This window comes from Musca vetustissima, unplaced genomic scaffold (assembly GCF_032173495.1).
Source record: "Musca vetustissima isolate MV318-11 ecotype Yass unplaced genomic scaffold, APGP_CSIRO_Mvet_v1 utg22410, whole genome shotgun sequence".
Taxonomy (NCBI): domain Eukaryota; kingdom Metazoa; phylum Arthropoda; class Insecta; order Diptera; family Muscidae; genus Musca; species Musca vetustissima.
Window position 1 is genome coordinate 149,958 of NW_026874546.1, and position 12,454 is coordinate 162,411.

A 12,454-nucleotide genomic window follows, 5' to 3' on the forward strand; every position below is an offset into this window, starting at 1 on the left:
AAAAACGCAGCGTATAGGGCAATCCTGCAGACAGTAGCAACACGTAACGTGATGGAGAATTATCGGGAGAAAAGGAGAGAGGAGAAACGTGTTTTCAGAAAAAAGAAGAAAGAACAAGAAAAACGTGAGCGTGAGAAAATCAAGATGTACAGGAGTCAGAATGAAGTCCGGAAATTTTACCAACGAGTAAAACACCAAACCGAAGGCTTTGGTGCAGGCACATCCTCCTGTAGAGATGAAGAAGGAAACCTGGTGACAGATGCAGACAGCGTGTTGAGGATCTGGAAGGAGCATTTCGAAAAGCTACTAGTATCAAATAGTGGCGATGAAGAAGATACCCCAGAACCAATAAGATATGATGGTATAGAGTGTATACCACCTAGCCAAGATGAGGTCATAAAAGCAATTAATCAGCTCAAGAACAACAAAGCAGCAGGAGCCGATGGGTTACCAGCCGAACTATTCAAGACTGGTGGCCAGATGCTGGTCAGGAGCATGCACCAGCTGATTAACACAATTTGGCTAGATGAATGCATGCCCAATGATTGGAACCTCAGCATCCTGTGTCCCGTGCACAAAAAAGGAGACAAGACTATATGTGCCAACTATAGAGGAATAAGTCTCCTTCCCATCGCATATAAAGTGCTATCCAGTGTGCTGTGTGAACGATTGAAGCCAATGGTCAATGACATCATCGGATCATACCAATGCGGCTTCAGACCTGTTTTTTTTTTTTTTTTAACATCCTACTGGAAAAGGTCATACGAGACGCAAAGGTGAACAGAAATGGCACTCTGTACACCAAACAACATCAGTTACTCGCCTACGCCGATGACATCGATATAATGGGTCGAACATTGCGAGCGGTAACAGCCACCTTTGAACAAATTGAAAAGGAGTCTGCCAAAGTGGGTCTGTCAGTAAACGGCGAGAAGACCAAGCTGATGGTATCAACGCGCAAGACATCCAGTAGACTCGGACCAACTGTGGAACTTGAGAACTACAGCTTCGAGGTAGTTAAAGACTTTATATACCTTGGTGCCGCCATAAATAAAACGAATGACATCAGTCTTGAAATTCGGAGAAGGATTGTGATGGCCAACAGATGCTACTATGGTCTAAGTAAGCAGTTTAGAAACAAGGCCACCTCTCGCCAGACCAAACTCACACTTAACAGGACGCTGATACTACCCGTGCTATTATATGGATCAGAAGCATGGGTACTTGCGCAAGCAGATGAGGCAGCGCTTGGGGTGTTTGAGAGAAAAATTCTCCGAAAGATCTACGGGCCGATCTGCGTCGACGGTGAATATCGGCGTCGAATGAACCACGAGCTCTACAATTTATACGCGAACATCGACATAGTCAGTCGTATTGAGCTGCAGCGACTACGGTGGCTAGGCCATGTTATGCGGATGAATGAAGATGCCCCAGCTCAAAAGGCATATAAAAATGAGCCTACCGATGGTTCCCGTAGAAGGGGAAGGCCACGAATTAGATGGAAAGACCAAGTAGAAAACAACATCTTGGAACGTGGTCTTCCAAATTGGTGGACTTGCGCACAAGACCGACGCGCTTGGAAATCTTTTTTAAGCTCGGCTTATGGAACAACCGTTCTGTAACAAGCCAGCTAAGTAAGTAAGTAAGTATTGGGTCGAAAGTCCTTGATAAAGTACTCCTTAAAAATCCACACTTATTGGATTGTTAGTCCTCCAAAAATAACACCTAGGCCCCATAAATTGGCCTCAAAAATAATTTAAAAACCAGTACGGAAAGTAGTAACGTGGGGCTGGGCCGACTATATGATATCCTTCACCACTTTGGGTATATTCTAGATATGGATCTTAACAATTTCCAAGTGAACCGACTAACATCAATCTATACACATGCCTTTCTGCATCCTATGCTAAATTTCATTTCATTCAATTTGGTCCTTGTCAAATCTGTTATTTGTTGGCGTAGGTCACCTCACCTCACCTCACCATACCATATCATATCCACCCTTCACATATCCTTTTCTTATTTGATTTTCTCATAAATATTTGTTATAGTTTCTACTTCATTTAATCTGTATTTCATTGGCATGAAGTAATCTGAAATCTTACAACAACAATTGAAGAAGATGAAAAAACATTACAGCCATTATTTTGATTATTTATTTCGAAATCTGAGGAAAGACCTTGGCGAAAAAAGAAGAAAATTATCACCCCGTATTTATTTGAGCCTTTGTTAAGCCGTCATATCTTCTGTGTGCCGTAGGACACTCTTTTCTATTCCAGCCTTTTTTGGTTTCTATTTTTCCTTACAATCAAAATAATTGCTTTTTGTGTAGCCTGTGTCGGTTTTTGGCGGGGTGGTGGGGGGTGGGGTAAATTGTATTTGCCTAAGATATTGTCCTTTTTGGTGTTTTGCGTTGCTGTTTTCTTCTATGCTTAATTTTTTTGTTTACCCTTATTGTAGTTGTATGGAGCCATTACATGGTAATGGAAGGAGGAGGAGCAGCAGTTTGTGTTAAACTAGAGGATTTTGTGTTTACTCGGCGTATTTATGAAGGTTCACTCTGCCTTACTATGGACAGGAGGTGGAGGAGGTGTAGTCAGGCAATGACAAAGATGTTGTTTGGCAAAAAAAAAAAAAAAAAAAAAAAAAAGAACAAAATGTCTCATGATGACCATTATATTGAGAGGCAATGTATTGTCCTAGGACCTTTGGGGGATATTTTACGCCTTAAGAAAATTCGCGTGTTTTAAAGACACAAAACACGCAGACACACAAAAAAGGACTCCTAGAAAAAATAACAACAACAAAGCAGGATAGACATAATAATATTACATTAGAATAAACGCAATAGCTGAATGGAAATGTACAACAGAAAATAGTACAAGTAAGTGAGGTTCAGGACCAATAGAAGGACCCAAGAATTTAAAACAAAAATTAAACACACTTTCAAATATTTTGTTTTGGAAACCCAAATATTTTTTTATAAAATGGAAAGAGGTCAAATACTTTTATTAACATTTACGGTGACACGCATTATGGAGATGAGCCACCTTTATTAAAACTTTATGGCGGCACGTTTTACGGAGGTCAAATGTCTTTGTTAATATTTTGTTTGGTTAAAAATGATGTTAAAATAAGCCACTTTTATGGCAAAGCTTGAAAAAATATTTTTTTAAAAATCCAGGACAACGGTAGGCCACTAAAAATATTTTTAAAAAATCCACGCCTAAGGTGGACCACTAAAAATCATTTTTAAAAAATCGACGCCTATGGTAGAGTACTAAAAATCATTTTTAAACCAATGAGCGGAGCAGTATAGTCGTACGGGGCCGACCATACGATACCCTACACAACTACCATGGAACTCAAATTTTCTGCGGATGTATATTCCGAGCCTGGGCAATAATTCGTGATATTTGCACCCTCTTGCCCGATTAGTGGTAAACAGCAACTCTTCCTCAAACTGACATATTTTCCGAATATTACGAGTATTCAGTACAGCTATTGTTCAGATTCCCTTCACCGTGGGTTGTGTTGTGATGTTCGGCTTTCATTTGTGGTCTATAGATCGACTTGATAATAACACAAAAAAATTAGGGTTTCGGTCCACTTCATTCCAAAATTATTATCTGATCATTACCGAAAATTATAAGCGTTGTCCTTGACCATAACTGGAACTTTATGGAACATTTCAAAGCGATCAGCGCTATAGTTCCGCTCTCTAAAGTTATAATAGGTTACTAAATAATATACGAATACGGAGATACCTGTAAATATTTAGGTGTAACTTCCACATCCGAGCACATACAACAATATGATTGGTATCAATTTAAAGGTCAACCACTCCTCTTGGATATAATATCAACTTCTCGGGTCTATGTCCTTCAGGGGTAAATATATACGCTATAGAATACAAATTTTGTAATTTTTCACACAAAAGTCATGGTCCATTTGACCCGATAAATATTGACCGATTTTTCTCCAAACTGGCATGCTTATTCTTTGGCCCGATCCGCTTCTCCATGCAAAATTTCACGATGTTCGGACCGTGGGTGCTTTGGGAGAGTACCAATACAATCACAGTTCTGTGTTCGAACTCAACATTATTCTCGACATCGAACATGTCGTATGCTTTGCAATGCTTTAACATAGACGATCTGTACCGAGAGAGCGAAAATTACTCTCCCAACGGATCTATGCGTGTGCCCAACACAATCATAGCAGTTTGCATATGTATTGTTGGCTAACCCTGACCTAGACAACGGAGTCGCTGCAGCTCAATACGTCTAACAATGTCGATGTCCGAGAATAGCTGTTACAACTCGTGGTTCATTCGACGGCGATATTCACCGAATTGTTCTCTCAAACACTCCAAGAGCTGCCTTATCTGCTAGCGTAAGTACCCATGCTTCAGATCCATATTACAGTACGGGTAGTATCAGCGTCTTGTAAAGTATGAGTTTGGTCTGGCGGGAGGTAGCCTTGCGTTTGAGTTGTTTGCTCAGACCATAGTAGCATCTGTTCTCCGAATTTCAAAACTGATGTCATTCGTTTTGTTTATATAAAATCTTTGACTACCTCGAAGCTGTAGTTCCAAATTTCCACAGTAGGTCCGAGTCTACTGGACGTCTTGCGCGTTGATACCATCAGCTTGGTCTTCTCGCCGTTTACTGCCAGACCCACTTTGGCAGACTCCTTCTCAATTTGTTCAAAGGTGGCTGTTACCGCTCGCAATGTTCGACCCATTATATCGATGTAATCGGTGTAGGCGAGTAACGTGTGTTTTTTGGTGCACAGAGTGTTGCCTCTCGTATGACCTTTTCCAGCAGGACGTTAAAAAGGTCACACGACAAACTGTCACCTTGTCTGAATCCTCGTTCGGTATTGAAAGGCTCCGATAGGTCCTTTCCGACTTTAACTACTGACCTTGTGCCACTTAAAGTTATCCTGCATAGCCGTATTAATTTTGCAGGAATGCCGAACGTAGACATGGCTTTATAGTCGACAAATAGGTGTGTTTTTTGTGGGTTTTTTTTTTGTGTCGATATGTTTTTTGTGGGTTTGCCAGGTCTGAAGCCGCATTGATATGGTCCTATAATGTCATTGACCATTGGCTTCAGTCGTTAACACAGTACGCTGGATAGCACTTTATATGCGATGGGAAGGAGACTTATTCCTCTATAGTTGGCACATATCGTCTTGTCTCCTTTTTTGTGCACGGGACACAGGATGCCGAGGTTCCAATCATTGGGCATGCATTCTTCTAGCCAAATTGTACTAGTCAGCTGGTGCATGATCCTTACCAGCCTCTGACCACCAGTCTTGAATAGTTGGGCTTGTAACCCATCGACACCTGCTGCTTTATTATTCTTCAGCCAATTTATTGCTCTTCTCACTTCATCTTGGCTAGGTAGTATACACTTTATACCGTCATCTATTATTGGTTCTGGGGTATCCACTTCACTGCTACTATTTGATACCAGAAGTTTTTCAAAATGCTCCTTCCACATCCTCAGCACACTGTCTGTATCAGTCACCAGGTTTCCTTCTTTATCTCTACAGGAGGATGTGCCTGCACCAAATCCTTCGGTTTGGTGTTTTACCCGTTGGTAGAATTTTCAGACTTCATTCTGACTCCAGTACATCTCTTGTTCTTTCTTCTATTTTTCTGAAAAAACGTTTCTCCTCTCTCCTTTTCTCCCGATAGTTCTCCATCGCATTACGTGTTGCTACTGTCCGCAGGCTTAACCTATACGCTGCGTTTTTCATATCCGTAGCATTGCGACACTCCTGATCGTACCACCGATTTCTTGATGGTGGTCTTTGGTACCCAAGTGTTGCTTTTGATGCAGTTTGTAGGGAGTGGGCAATTCTCTGCCATTGTGCTTCTATATCATTATCGGAACCAGGGATGCTTTCGTCAAGCAGTTGGGTAAGTTGAGCGGAGTGGGCTTCTGCAATCTGTAGTGTATGCAGCTTTTCGACGTCAAATTTGTTACATTAGATCGCACCTTTGCTGCTACATTAAGACGGGTCCGTACGTTGGCTGCCACAAGGTAGTGGTCCGAATCGATATTCGCTCCCCAGATCGATCGGACGTCTAAAACACTGGATGAATGCCTTCCGTCTATCACAACATGATCGATTTGGTTTTTCGTTGTTCGATCGGGAGAAATCCAAGTGACCTTGTGTATATCGAGAATGTCTTTGGTCTGCTCATCATTGTATTCGGTCGGAGCATGGACGCAAATAAGACTGATGTATAAGAACTTCGCTTTTATACTGGAGTGAATCTGGAGACGAGGTCTTTTATTCTCCTGTTAACCATAAATCCGCAGGTAGGTTATAAAAAATAATTTTTAAAAAGATCCACGCCTATGGTAGATCATGACAGAATAATTTTTAAAAAGATCCACGCCTATGGTAGATCATGACAGAATAATTTTTAAAAAGATCCACGCCTATGGTAGATCATGACAGAATAATTTTTAAAAAGATCCACGCCTATGGTAGATCATGACAGAATAATTTTTAAAAAGATCCACGCCTATGGTAGATCATGACAGAATAATTTTTAAAAAGATCCACGCCTATGGTAGGTTATAAAAAAATAATTTATAATAAATCCACGCCTATGGAAAACTTGAAAAATATTAAAAAAATCAACCCTCAAAATATTTATTCAAATATGAGAGTCCTTCAAATAAACTACATGCTCTGAGGGAATTTATTCAATAACCATACACATGTCGCCCTCCTCACTCACACACATTCATGCACAATTTCATTCCCCAACTAATGAGAATTTATGCCAACATAATTGCCTACATGTCTTGCCCGGAAAAAACGGAATGAGAATGTTATTATTTTTTATGTTTAGATAAAATGCACAGATGGCCAGCACATAAACATTCATGTTTATATCCTGGAAAATAAAATATTCTAACGAACATAGCCTTCATTTTTGCTTCGTTTGAGAATTTTTTCCTCAAGTCATGGGGGGAGAACACACATCTAATATTTTTTCCTTTCCATCACTTCACATCATCATCGACGACCACAAAGAAAAATGAAAAGAAAATCGTGACCTCTTATAACTGTAAATACGCAGAAGATTATGGCAATTTGTCCGAAAAGTCATTAGGTCAGATTTATGAAAGAAAATAAACATTTCGAATCTTCGGATGGGCAACAGTTGTGTGAGATGTGAAAATTAATATTCTTGTCAGAAGACGACATGAAGACACGAAGGTTAAATAAGGCGTCAGATAACTTCTCAAGAATATATAATTCATATAAAACAGAAACGTTTACATGACAGTTAGTTATGCGAGAATTGATATTTGCAAACCATCAATCGGGGCATGGGAGGTTTATTAAATTCGTCAGCATTTTTTAAACATATTTTCAAGCATCAACGGAACCATAGGCGTGGATTTTTTAAAGAATATTTTTAGAAGGCATAGCCAAGGCGTGGATTTTTTAAAGAATATTTTTTCAAGGCATAGCCAAGGCGTGGACTAGTTAAAGGATATTTTTTCAACGCATAGCCAGAGCGTGGATTTTTTAAAGAATATTTGTTCATGGCATTGACAAAGCGTGGATTTTTAAAGAGTATTTTTTCATGGCATATACAAGGCGTGGATTTTTTAAAGAATATTTTTTTCAAGGCATAGACAAGACGTGGATTTTTTAAAGAGTATTTTTTTCAAGGCATAGACAAGACGTGGATTTTTTAAAGAATATTTTTTTCAAGGCATAGACAAGACGTGGATTTTTTAAAGAGTATTTTTTAAGGCATAGCCAAGGCGTGGATTTTTTTAAGAAAATTTTTTAAGGCATAGCCAAGGCGTGGATTTTTTAAAGAATATTTGTTAAGGCATAGCCAAGGCGTGGATTTTTTAAAGAGTATTTTTTCAAGGCATAGCCAAGGCGTGGATTTTTTAAAGAATATTTTTTCAAGGCATAGCCAAGGCGTGGATTTTTTAAAGAATATTTTTTCAAGGCATAGCCAAGGCGTGGATTTTTTAAAGAATATTTTTTCAAGGCATAGCCAAGGCGTGGATTTTTTAAAGAATATTTTTTCAAGGCATAGCCAAGGCGTGGATTTTTTAAAGAATATTTTTTCAAGGCATAGTCAAGGCGTGGATTTTTTAAAGAATATTTTTTCAAGGCATAGCCAAGGCGTGGATTTTTTAAAGAATATTTTTTCAAGGCATAGCCAAGGCGTGGATTTTTTAAAGAATATTTTTTCAAGGCATAGCCAAGGCGTGGATTTTTTAAAGAATATTTTTTCAAGGCATAGACAAGGCGTGGATTTTTTAAAGAGTATTTTTTCAAGGCATAGCCAAGGCGTGGATTTTTTAAAGAATATTTTTTCAAGGCATAGACAAGGCGTGGATTTTTTAAAGAGTATTTTTTCAAGGCATAGCCAAGGCGTGGATTTTTTAAAGAATATTTTTTCAAGGCATAGGCGGGGATTTTTTAAAGAGTATTTTTTCAAGGCATAGTCAAGGCGTGGATTTTTTTAAAGAGTATTTTTTCAAGGCATAGCCAAGGCGTGGATTTTTTATAGAATATTTTTTTCAAGGCATAGCCAAGGCGTGGATTTTTTAAAGAATATTTTTTCAAGGCATAGCCAAGGCGTGGATTTTTTATAGAATATTTTTTTCAAGGCATAGCCAAGGCGTGGATTTTTTAAAGAATATTTTTTCAAGGCATAGCCAAGGCGTGGGTTTTTTAAAGAATATTTTTTCAAGGCATAGCCAAGGCGTGGATTTTTTAAAGAATATTTGTTAAGGCATAGCCAAGGCGTGGATTTTTTAAAGAGTATTTTTTCAAGGCATAGCCAAGGCGTGGATTTTTTAAAGAATATTTTTTCAAGGCATAGCCAAGGCGTGGATTTTTTAAAGAATATTTTTTCAAGGCATAGCCAAGGCGTGGATTTTTTAAAGAATATTTTTTCAAGGCATAGCCAAGGCGTGGATTTTTTAAAGAATATTTTTTCAAGGCATAGCCAAGGCGTGGATTTTTTAAAGAATATTTTTTCAAGGCATAGTCAAGGCGTGGATTTTTTAAAGAATATTTTTTCAAGGCATAGCCAAGGCGTGGATTTTTTAAAGAATATTTTTTCAAGGCATAGCCAAGGCGTGGATTTTTTAAAGAATATTTTTTCAAGGCATAGCCAAGGCGTGGATTTTTTAAAGAATATTTTTTCAAGGCATAGACAAGGCGTGGATTTTTTAAAGAGTATTTTTTCAAGGCATAGCCAAGGCGTGGATTTTTTAAAGAATATTTTTTCAAGGCATAGACAAGGCGTGGATTTTTTAAAGAGTATTTTTTCAAGGCATAGCCAAGGCGTGGATTTTTTAAAGAATATTTTTTCAAGGCATAGGCGGGGATTTTTTAAAGAGTATTTTTTCAAGGCATAGTCAAGGCGTGGATTTTTTTAAAGAGTATTTTTTCAAGGCATAGCCAAGGCGTGGATTTTTTATAGAATATTTTTTTCAAGGCATAGCCAAGGCGTGGATTTTTTAAAGAATATTTTTTCAAGGCATAGCCAAGGCGTGGATTTTTTATAGAATATTTTTTTCAAGGCATAGCCAAGGCGTGGATTTTTTAAAGAATATTTTTTCAAGGCATAGCCAAGGCGTGGGTTTTTTAAAGAATATTTTTTCAAGGCATAGCCAAGGCGTGGATTTTTTAAAGAATATTTTTTTTTCAAGGCATAGCCAAGGCGTGGATTTTTTAAAGAATATTTTTTTTTCAAGGCATAGCCAAGGCGTGGATTTTTTAAAGAATATTTTTTCAAGGCATAGCCAAGGCGTGGATTTTTTAAAGAATATTTTTTTCAAGGCATAGACAAGGCATGGATTTTTTAAAGAATATTTTTTCAAGGCATAGCCAAGGCGTGGATTTTTTTAAAGAGTATTTTTTCATGGCATAGACAAGGCGTGGATTTTTTAAAGAGTATTTTTTCAAGGCATAGCCAAGGCGTGGATTTTTTTAAAGAGTATTTTTTCCAGGCATAGCCAAGGCGTGGATTTTTTTAAAGAGTATTTTTCAAGGCATAGCCAAGGCGTGGATTTTTTTAAAGAGTATTTTTTCAAGGCATAGCCAAGGCGTGGATTTTTTAAAGAGTATTTTTTCAAGGCATAGCCAAGGCGTGGATTTTTTTAAAGAGTATTTTTTCAAGGCATAGCCAAGGCGTGGATTTTTTTAAAGAGTATTTTTTCAAGGCATAGCCAAGGCGTGGATTTTTTTAAAGAGTATTTTTTCAAGGCATAGCCAAGGCGTGGATTTTTTTAAAGAGTATTTTTCAAGGCATAGCCAAGGCGTGGATTTTTTTAAAGAGTATTTTTTCAAGGCATAGCCAAGGCGTGGATTTTTTTAAAGAGTATTTTTTTCAAGGCATAGCCAAGGCGTGGATTTTTTTAAAGAGTATTTTTTTCAAGGCATAGCCAAGGCGTGGATTTTTTTAAAGAGTATTTTTCAAGGCATAGCCAAGGTGTGGAATTTTTTTAAAGAGAATTTTTTCAAGGACCTAAACAAGGGTGGTGTAGGGGATGATAGATACCAAGCAACAGCTCTGATTGGCTTATCTTGGTCCCTCTTTCATCTCAATTGTGGACACTGACCTCCCCGCGGTGACACCTGGGGTAGCTACTTTCATCATACGTTGAAATAGTGTGCTGATATATGCCGCGAGTTCACCGATAAGAACTATAAAAAATCGGTTGAGGCGTAGGGTTAGTTGCCCACACTCGGAAAACCCCTCCTACAATGAAAAAGCAAAGAAAAAGAAAACCAAACCCCCCTAATGTTGACGACCCCCGGGAAACGTATAAAGGATCACGATCTGCGAATCTGCACTTGGAATGTGCGCACGTTGTACAGAACAGGCACAGTTCTCGCTTTGGCGGATGTACTCAAGAAGTACAAAGCCGATATTATTGCCTTACCGGAAATGCGATGGAAGGGGAGAGGCGTAAGTAAATCAGATGATTGCGCCCTGTATTATATCTGCCATGAAACGAGACTTGACTTCGCGGCAGGAAAAAACACGGTACCAGATTCAAGCACCTCGATATACACAAGGCCAACTGGATTTCCCCTGATCATGCAACGAGAAATCAAATTGACCATATTGTGATAGACGGATGGCATTCATCCAGTGGTTTAGACGTCCGATCGATCCGAGGAGCTATTATCGATTCGGACCATTACCTTATGGCAGCCAAGGTACGCACCTGTGTTAATGTAGCAGCAAAGGTGCGATCTAACACAACACGGAAACTCGACGTCGAAATGCTGCAAACACAACAGGTAGCCGAGGCATACTCCGCTCAACTTACTCATCTGCTTGAAGGAAGCACTTGTTGTCCCGATAATAATATAGAAGCACAATGACAGAGAATTGCCCACTCCCTACAAATTGCAGCAAAATCAACACTTGGGTACCAATGACCACCACCAAGAAACCCATGGTACGATCAGAGGTGTCGTAATGCTATTGATGTGAAAAACGCAGCGTATAGGGTAACCCTCCAGACAGTAGCAACACGTAACGTGATGGAGAATTATCGGGAAAAAGGAGAGATGAGAAACGTGTTTTCAAAAAAAAAGAAGAAAGAACAAGAAAAACGCGAGCATGAGAAAATCGAGATGTACAGGAGTCAGAATGAAGTCCGAAAATGTTTCCAACGAGTAAAATACCAAACCGAAGGCATTGGTGCAGGCACATCCTTCTGTAGAGATGAAGAAAGAAACCTGGAGACAGATACAGACAGCGTGCTGAGGATCTGGAAGGAGCATTTTGAAAAGCTTCTGGTATCAAATAGTGGGGGTGTAGAAGATACCCCAGACCCAATAAGAGATGATGGTATAGAGTGTATACCACCTAGCCAAGATGAGGTCCGAATATCAATTAATCGGATGAAGAATAATAAAGCAGCAGGTGCCGATGGATTACCAGCCGAACTATTCAAGACCGGTGGTCAGATACTGGTCAGGAGCATGCACTAGCAGAGGAATACAATTTGGCTAGAGGAATGCAGCGTCCTGTGTCCCGTGCACAAAAAAGGAGACAAGACGATATGTGCCAACTATAGAGGAATAAGTCTCCTTCCCATCGCATATAAAGTGCTATCCAGCGTGCTGTGTGAACAAATGAAGGCAATGGTCAATGACATTATTGGACCATACCAATGCGGCTTCAGACCTGGCAAGTCCACAATTGACCAGATTTTCACTCTGCGCCAAATCCTGGAAAGTACCCACGAAAAACACATCGACACATATCACATATTTGTCGAGTATTAAGTCTCATTCGACAGTCCTATCCATTCAGAGGTGTTTAAAGCCATGTCCGCGTTCGGCATTCCTGCAAAATTAATACGGCTATGCAGGATAACTTTAAGTGGCACAAGGTCAGCAGTTAAAGTCGGAAAGAATC